A 10,141-nucleotide genomic window follows, 5' to 3' on the forward strand; every position below is an offset into this window, starting at 1 on the left:
GGCGTGGGAGACATCGTCGAGCTGTACGTGTGTTGAACGCGGAGGTGCTGTCCGTTCGGCACTAGATCATCGGTGATTTGAATCACGGCGAGTACGACTCCATCAACCCCGTTCACTTGAACACTTCCGCTTAGCGATCTACAAGGGTATGTAGATGCACTCTCCTTCTACTCGTAGCTGGTTTCTCCATAGATAGATCTTGGTGACGCGTAGGAAAATTTTGAATTTCTGCTACGTTCCCTAACAGTGGCATCATGAGCTAGGTCTATTGCGTAGATTCTTTGCACGAGTAGAACACAAAGTAGTTGTGGGCGTTGATGTTGTTCAATATGCTTACCGTTACTAGTCCAATCTTGTTTCGACGGTATTGTGGGATGAAGCGGCCCGGACCGACCTTACACGTACTCTTACGTGAGACAGGTTCCACCGATTGACATGCACTTGGTGCATAAGGTGGCTAGCGGGTGCCAGTCTCTCCCACTTTAGTCGGAACGGATTCGATGAAAAGGGTCCTTATGAAGGGTAAATAGCAATTGGCATATCACGTTGTGGTTTTGCGTAGGTAAGAAACGTTCTTGCTAGAAACCCATAGCAGCCACGTAAAACATGCAAACAACAATTAGAGGACGTCTAACTTGTTTTTGCAGGGTATGTCATGTGATGTGATATGGCCAAAAGGATGTGATGAATGATATATATGTGATGTATGAGATTGATCATGTTCTTGTAATAGGATTCACGACTTGCATGTCGATGAGTATGACAACCGGCAGGAGCCATAGGAGTTGTCTTTATTTATTGTATGACCTGCGTGTCATTGAAGAACGCCATGTAAACTACTTTACTTTATTGCTAAACGCGTTAGTCATAGAAGTAGAAGTAGTCGTTGGCGTGACAACTTCATGAAGACACGATGATAGAGATCATGATGATGGAGATCATGGTGTCATGCCGGTGACGATAATGATCATGGAGCCCCGAAGATGGAGATCAATGGAGCTATATGATATTGGCCATATCATGTCACTACTATATAATTGCATGTGATGTTTATTATGTTTATGCATCTTGTTTACTTAGGACGACGGTAGTAAATAAGATGATCCCTTACAAACTTTCAAGAAGTGTTCTCCCCTAACTGTGCACCGTTGCTACAGTTCGTCGCTTCTAAGCACCACGTGATGATCGGGTGTGATGGATTCTTACGTTCACATACAACGGGTGTAAGACAGTTTTACACAGCGAAAACACTTAGGGTTAACTTGACGAGCCTAGCATGTGCAGACATGGCCTCGGAACACGGAGACCGAAAGGTCGAACATGAGTCGTATAGTAGATACGATCAACATGAAGATGTTCACCGATGATAACTAGTCCGTCTCACGTGATGATCGGACACGGGCTAGTTGACTCGGATCATGTAATCACTTAGATGACTAGAGGGATGTCTATCTGAGTGGGAGTTCATAAGATGAACTTAATTATCTTGAACATAGTAAAAAGACCTTTTGCAAATTATGTCGTAAGCTCGCGCTTTAGTTCTACTGTTTTAGATATGTTCCTAGAGAAAATATAGTTGAAAGTTGAAAGTAGCAATTATGCGGACAGTAGAAAGCTTATGTCCTTAATGCACCGCTTAGTGTGCTGAACCCCAAACGTCGTTTGTGGATGTTGCGAACATCGGACATACACGTTTTGATAACTACGTGATAGTTCAGTTAAATGGTTTAAGTAGAGGCACCAAAGACGTTTTTCGAAACATCGCGGAACATATGAGATGTTTCGAGGGCTGAAATTGGGATTTCAGGCTCGTGCCCATGTCAAGAGGTATAAGACCTCCGACGATTTTCTTAGCCTGCAAACTAAGGGAGAAAAGCTCAATCGTTGAGCTTGTGCTCAGATTGTCTGAGTACAACAATCACTTGAATCGAGTGGGAGTTGATCTTCCAGATGAGATAGTGATGTTTCCCCAAAGTCATTGCCACCAAGCTGCTAGAGCTTCGTGATGAACTATAACATATCAACGATAGAGATGATGATCCTTGAGGTATTCGCGTTGTTTGACATCGCGAAAGTAGAAATCAAGAAGGAGCATCAATTGTTGATGGTTGATGAAACCACTAGTTTCAAGAAGGGCAAGGGAAAGAAGGGATACTTCATGAAACGGCAAATCAGCTGCTGCACCAATGAAGAAACCCGAGGTTGAACCCAAACCCGAGACTAAGTGCTTCTGTAATAAGGGTAACAACCACTGGAGCAAGATTACCCTAGATACTTGGTAGATGAGAAGGCTGGCAAGGTCGATAGAAGTATATTGGATATACATTACGTTAATGTGTACTTTACTAGTACTCCTAGTAGCACCAGGGTATTAGATACCGGTTCGGTTGCTAAGTGTTAGTAACTCGAAATAAAAGCTACGGAATAAAACGGAGACTAGCTAAAGGTGAGCTGACGATATGTGTTGGAAGTGTTTCCAAGTTTGATGTGATCTAACATCGCACGCTCCCTCTACCATCAAGATTAGTATTAAACCTGAATAAGTGCTCTTGCACCTAAAGGAATGGTTTATTGAATTTTGATCGTAGGGATACACATTTTCATGCCAAAAGATATAAGATAGTAATGATAGTACCACTTACTTGTGGCACTGCCATGTAAGTCATAATGGTATAAAACGCATGAAGAAGCTCCATGTTGATGGATCTTTGGACTCACTCGTTTTAGAAAAGTTTAAGACATGCGAACCATGTCTATTGGTGTATACGCATGAAGAAACTCCATGCAGATGGATCGTTTGGACTCACTTGATTTTGAATCACTTGAGATATGCAAATCATACCACATGGGCAAGATGACTGAAAAGCCTCGTTTTCAGTAAGATGGAACAAGATAGCAACTTGTTGGAAGTAACACATTTTGATGTGTGCAGTCCAATGAGTGCTGAGGCATGCAGTGAATATCGTTATGTTCTTACTTCACAGATGATTCGAGTAGATGTTGAGAATATTTACTTGATGAAACACAAGTCTGAATGGTTCAAATAATTTCAGAGTGAAGTAGAAGATCATTGTGACAAGAGGATAAAATGTCTATGATATGATCATAGAGATGAATATCTGAGTTACGAGTTTTGGCACACAATTAAGACATTGTGGAAATTGTTTCGCAATTAATACCGCCTGGAACACCATAGTGTGATGGTGTGTCCGAACATCATAGTTGCACCCTATTGGATATGGTGCGTACCATGATGTCTCTTATCGAATTACCACTATCGTTCATGGGTTAGGCATTAGAGACAACCACATTCACTTTAAATAGGGCACCACGTAATTCCGTTGAGATGACACCGTATGAATTATGGTTTAGAGAAACCTAAGTTGTCGTTTCTTAAAGGTTTGGGGCTGCGACGCTTATGTGGAAAAGTTTCAGGATTGATAAGCTCGAACCCAAATCGGATAAAATGCATCTTCATAGGACACCCAAAACAGTTGGGTATACCTCCTGTCTCAGATCCGAAAGCAATATGAATTGTTTCTAGAATCGGGTCCTTTCTCGAGGAAAGGTTTCTCTCGAAAGAGTTGAGTGGGAGGATGGTGGAGACTTGATATGGTTATTGAACCATCACTTCAACCAGTGTGTATCAGGGCACAGGAAGTTGTTCATGTGGCACCTACACCAATTGAAGTAGAAGCTTATGATAATGATCATGAAGTTTCGGATCAAGTCACTGCCGTACCTCGTAGGGTGACAAGGATACGTACTACTTCAGAGTGGTACAGTAATCCTGTCTTGAAGGTCATGTTGCTAGACAACAATGAACCTACGAGCTATGGAGAAGCGACGGTGGGCCCAAATTCCAACAAATGGTTAGAAGCCATGAAATCCGAGATAGGATCCATGTATCAGAACAAAGCATGGACTTTGGTGGACTTGCCCGATGATCGGCAAGCCATTGAGATAAATGGATCTTTAAGAAGAAGACGAACGTGGACGGTAATGTCACCGTCCATGAAGCTCGACTTGTGGCGAAGAGTTTTTTCACAAGTTCAAGGAGTTGACTACGATGAGATTTTCTCATCCGTAGCGATGCTTAAAGTCCGTCGGATTCATGTTAGCATTAGCTGTATTTATGAAATCTGGCAGATGGATATCAAAACGAGTTTCCTTACCAGTTTTCGTGAGGAAAGGTTGTATGTAATACAATCAGAAAGTTTTTGTCGATCCTAAGGATGCTAAAAGGTATGCTAGCTCCAGCGATCCTTCTAAGGACTGGAGTGAGCATCTCGGAGTTGGAATGTATGCTTTGATGATGATCAAAGATTTTGGGTTTGTACAAAGTTTATGAGAAACTTATATTTCCAAAGAAGTAAGTGGGAGCACTATAGAATTTCTGATGAATACATGTTGATCAGAAATGATGTAGAATTTCTGGAAAGCATATAGGGTTATTTTGAAAGTGTTTTTCAATGGAAAGCCTGGATTAAGCTGCTTGAGCATTGAGCATCAAGATCTATAAGGATAGATCAAAATGCTTAATGGTACTTTCAAATGAGCACATACCTTGACATGATCTTGAAGGTGTTCAAGATGGACCAGTCAAAGAAGGAGTTCTTGCCTGAGTTGTAAGGTACGAAGTTAAGACTTAAAGCTCGACCACGGCAGAATAGAGAGAAAGGACGAAGGTCGTCCCCTATGCTTGAGACGTAGGCTCTTCAGTATGCTATGCTGTGTACTGCACCTGAAGTGTGCCTTGCCATGAGTCAGTCAAGGGGTACAAGAGTGATCCATGAATGGATCACAGGACAGCGGTCAAAGTTATCCTTAGTAACTAGTGGACTAAGGAATTTTCTCGATTATGGAGGTGGTAAAAGAGTTCGTCGTAAAGGGTTACGTCGATGCAAGCTTAACACCTATCCGGATAGCTCTGAGTAGAGATACCGGATACGTATAATGGAGCAACAATTTAGAATAGCTCCAAGTAGAACAGTTATTTGGAATAGCTCCAAATAGAACGTGGGAGCTACATCTAGGAGATGACATAGAGATTTGTAAAGCACACATGGATCTGAAAGGTTCAGACCCGTTGACTAAAACCTCTCTCACAAGCAGAACATGACCAAACCCCAGATCTCATTGAGTCTTGATCACATGATATGTGAACTAGTTTAGTGACACTAGTAAAATCTTTGGATGTTGGTCACATGGTGATGTGACCTGTCAGTGTTAATCACATGGTGATGTGAACTAGATTATTGACTCTAGTGCAAGTGGGAGACTGTTGGAAATATGCCCTAGAGGCAATAATAAAAGTGTTATTATTATATTTCTTTGTTCATGATAATAGTCTTTTATTCATGCTATAACTGTATTATCCGGAAATCGTAATACACGTGTGAATACATAGACCACAATATGTCCCTAGTGAGCCTCTAGTTGACTAGCTCGTTGTGATCAACAGATAGTCATGGTTTCCTGGCTATGGACATTGGATGTCGTTGATAACGGGATCACATCATTAGGAGAATGATGTGATGGACAAGACCCAATCCTAAGCCTGGCACAAAGATCGTGTAGTTCGTATGCTAAAGCTTTTCTAATGTCAAGTATCTTTTCCTTAGACCATGAGATTGTGCAACTCCCGGATACCGTAGGAATGCTTTGGGTGTACCAAACGTCACAACGTAACTGGGTGGCTATAAAGGTGCATTACAGGTATCTCCGAAAGTGTCTGTTGGGTTGGCACGAATCGAGACTGGGATTTGTCACTCCGTGTAAACGGAGAGGTATCTCTGGGCCCACTCGGTAGGACATCATCATAATGTGCGCAATGTGACCAAGGGGTTGATCACGAGATGATGTGTTACGGAACGAGTAAAGAGACTTGCCGGTAACGAGATTGAACAAGGTATCGGTATACCGACGATCGAATCTCGGGCAAGTAAAATACCGCTAGACAAAGGGAATTGTATACGGGATCGATTGAGTCCTTGACATCGTGGTTCATCCGATGAGATCATCGTGGAACATGTGGGAGCCAACATGGGTATCCAGATCCCGCTGTTGGTTATTAACCGGAGAACGTCTCGGTCATGTCTGCATGTCTCCCGAACCCGTAGGGTCTACACACTTAAGGTTCGATGACGCTAGGGTTATAAAGGAAGCTTGTATGTGGTTACCGAATGTTGTTCGGAGTCCCGTATGAGATCCCGGACGTCACGAGGAGTTCCGGAATGGTCCGGAGGTAAAGATTTATATATAGGAAGTCCTGTTTCGGCCATCGGGACAAGTTTCGGGGTCATCGGTATTGTACCGGGACCACCGGAAGGGTCCCGGGGGCCCACCGGGTGGGGCCACCTGCCCCGGGGGGCCACATGGGCTGTAGGGGGTGCACCTTGGCCTACATGGGCCAAGGGCACCAGCCCCAAGAGGCCCATGCGCTTAGGGAACCCTAGAGGGAAGAGTCCTCAAGGGGGAAGGCACCTCCGAGGTGCCTTGGGGAGGATGGACTCCTCCCCCCCTCTTAGCCGCACCCCTTTCTTGGAGGAAGGGGCAAGGCTGCGCCTCCCCCCTCTCCCTTGCCCCTATATATAGTGGAGGGGAGGGAGGGCATCCATACCTGAGCCCTTGGCGCCTCCCTCCCTCCCGTGACACCTCCTCCTCTCCCGTAGGTGCTTGGCGAAGCCCTGCAGGATTGCCACGCTCCTCCATCACCACCACGCCGTTGTGCTCCTGCTGGATGGAGTCTTCCTCAACCTCTCCCTCTCTCCTTGCTGGATCAAGGCGTGGGAGACATCGTCGAGCTGTACGTGTGTTGAACGCGGAGGTGCTGTCCGTTCGGCACTAGATCATCGGTGATTTGAATCACGGCGAGTACGACTCCATCAACCCCGTTCACTTGAACGCTTCCGCTTAGCGATCTACAAGGGTATGTAGATGCACTCTCCTTCTACTCGTAGCTGGTTTCTTCATAGATAGATCTTGGTGACGCGTAGGAAAATTTTGAATTTCTGCTACGTTCCCCAACATTGCACTAACCAAAATGATGATAATATTGCTAGCACCAGTTCTGCTCTTGTTCCTGTGCAGGTCGGCAATGGAAACGGTGCTCAAAACGGTGCTCAGAATGATCAAAACGGGTTATTTCATGTGCTGCAAGAAGACGAAAACGGCGCTGAAAATGGAGCTGATCCGGCTGCGCCAGCAACTCCTGTGCAGCAGTTGGCCTCGGATCGCGGGACAGAATCATCCTCGGATCACGGGCGCGGCAGGCACGGACGCGCTCCCTCGATCAGCCAGCCCGGAGTCGCCACGTCGCCAGCCAGCGGGACCGTATCCTCCTCGTGCTCCACACCACGGTCCCGCGCTCCAGGCAGCCACCCCCGAGCCGCCACATCATCTGCAGGCGGGGCCGCATCCCCTTTGGGCTCCACGTCGCTGTCTCCCTGCATGCATGAGCCAGGCGAGGCGGGATCCTCTGCATCTGACGACTCTGTGGACACCAGGATGACTGGTGGAGACGGGGCCACACCTGGCTCGTCTGGATCTCCTGTGGCAACGCCAGCGGGGTCTCCTGGATCTTCTGCGGCAGACCCTCCTATGCAGCGTGTATAGCCAGCAACTTCTACACGAGTCATGACACGTCTACAGAAAGGTATAAAGAATCCAAAAATACGTACTGATGGTACTATACGATATGGTATGTTGTGTATCTCAGGTGAATCAACAACGTTGAATGAGGCACTTGATGATCCAAGGTGGAAGAAAGCCATGGATGAAGAATACTCTGCACTCATGAAAAATAAAACCTGGCATCTTGTGCCAGATCAGAGAGGTAAAAATATTATTGACTGCAAATGGGTGTACAGAGTTAAAAAAAGGGCAGATGGAACTGTTGACAGGTATAAGGCACGGTTGGTTGCAAAGGGTTTTAAACAGCGCTATGGTATTGACTATGAAGATACTTTTAGTCCTGTTGTAAAAGCTGCTACGATAAGACTTGTTCTAGCTATTGATGTGTCCAGGGGATGGAGTCTGCGTCAGCTGGATGTACAGAACGCGTTCTTGCACGGTGTTCTGGAAGAGGAAGTCTACATGAGACAACCACCTGGGTATGTGAGTAAGAAAACACCACATTATGTATGCAGACTTGACAAGTCGCTTTATGGGTTAAAACAGGCACCTAGAGCATGGTATTCTAGGTTGAGCACTCAATTGAGATGTCTTGGTTTCTTTGCATCAAGAGCTGATACATCTCTGTTCATTTACAACAAGGCAAAAGTGGTCATTTTTGTGCTTATCTATGTTGATGCCATTATTGTGGCAAGTTCATCACAAGATGCTACTAATGCTCTTCTACATGACTTGAGCTCAGAGTTTGCCTTGAAGGATCTGGAAGATCTACACTTCTTTCTAGGTATTGAGGTTAAGAAGACTCAGGATGGCATAGTTTTGAATCAAGAGAAGTATGCCAATGAGCTTCTGGTGCGCATGGGCATGAAGAGCTGTAAACCTGCGCTTACTCCATTGTCCTCTTCAGAAAGACTCTCAGCTTATGAAGGTGAGCCTCTTCAAGAGACAGAAAGTACAAGGTACAGAAGCACTGTTGGAGCATTACAATACTTGACACTTACACGTCCAGATATCTCATTTGCTGTTAACAAAGTCTGTCAGTATCTGCATGCTCCTACCACTGCACACTGGTCAGCCGTCAAGAGGATTGTGAGATATGTAAAGCACACTGTGAGCTTGGGCCTTAATTTCAGACGTTCTAATTCTACACTTGTGAGTGCATTTTCTGATGCTGATTGGGCAGGTTGTAGTGATGACAGAAAATCAACTGGAGGCTTTGCAGTCTTCTTTGGGTCCAATCTCATCTCTTGGTGTGCAAGAAAACAGGCAACAGTATCAAGGTTAAGTACAGAGGCTGAGTATAAATCTTTGGCCAATGCCACTGCAGAGATTATTTGGTTGGAGTCACTACTTGAGGAACTGGGAGTTAAGTTAAATCGTATCTCGTGTCTGTGGTGTGACAACTTGGGTGCAACATATTTATCTGCAAATCCTGTCTTCCATGCCAGAACAAAACATATTGAAATTGACTTTCACTTTGTACGTGAAAGAGTTGCAGACAAGAAACTTGAGATACGGTTCATCCCTTCCAAAGATCAAGTAGCTGATGGGTTTACCAAGGCACTGCCTACAAAACCATTTGAAGAATTCAAGAGGAATCTGAATCTAGGATAGTTGAGATTAAGGGAGGGTGTTGGAATTTATGTTTATCTTTAACTTGTAATCTCAACAGCATATCTTCTCTCCCTCTCTCTCGTAGCTATCTCAACCTCTGCTGTAACGACCGTATCGTTGGCGATCGGTTCAACTTGTAAGCCACGGCAGGGCTTCTGCCTCATATCAATATAAACCATCGCGGCTCCCTTACGAGGGAGTAGGAACGCTTCCCAATCTAACAAGTACTTCTTCGGCCGGCGGACGTGTCAGTGGCTTTGGCCTCCCTTCGTCCTTCTACCGTGGTGGGGACTCGTGGTTTGGGAGGGACCAAGGTGCTTACTTCCCTTCCTGGTTGGTGGCATCAGCGCGTTATGGTGCCGGTGAGGGGTTCGACATATGTTGCTAGGGCGGCGGCCTTGGATGCCGGGCTAGCCGGTTGGCTCTCCGAGGGGATCCATCGTGGTGGTGGCGGCTATGCATCTTGGTCGTGTGCACAGCAAGGGGTTTGGCCCTGGTTTGTTCCCTTCACGGTGAATTGGCGGGCTCCAGGTTCAGGTGGGCTGGACATCGTCGCAGCGATGACCTAGGTGCCTCGTGGTGCTGTGTGTGAGTTTCGAGGAAAGCTTTGCAGCGGTGACCTAGGTGCCTCGTGGTGGTGTAGTTGAGTTTCAAAGAAAGCTTCACGGATTGGCGCGGGCGCCGCAGTACTGCTTTCCTCTTGAGGACGTCATCGTGAATTTCATACCAATCACATAGCTGGGGGCGCGGGCGACACTTTGGAGCGTTACCCTCTTAGGGCGTTGTTGTGGAGCTTAGGCGTCGTCCGTCAGGCCATGGTGGTTTGTTGAGGTCGTCCTTTGCTCTTGTTTGGCAGCATCTTCGTGTCGTTTTTGTGTCTTTGTGCATGTTC

The sequence above is a fragment of the Triticum dicoccoides genome, chromosome 7B (assembly GCF_002162155.2).
Source record: "Triticum dicoccoides isolate Atlit2015 ecotype Zavitan chromosome 7B, WEW_v2.0, whole genome shotgun sequence".
NCBI classification, from domain to species: domain Eukaryota; kingdom Viridiplantae; phylum Streptophyta; class Magnoliopsida; order Poales; family Poaceae; genus Triticum; species Triticum dicoccoides.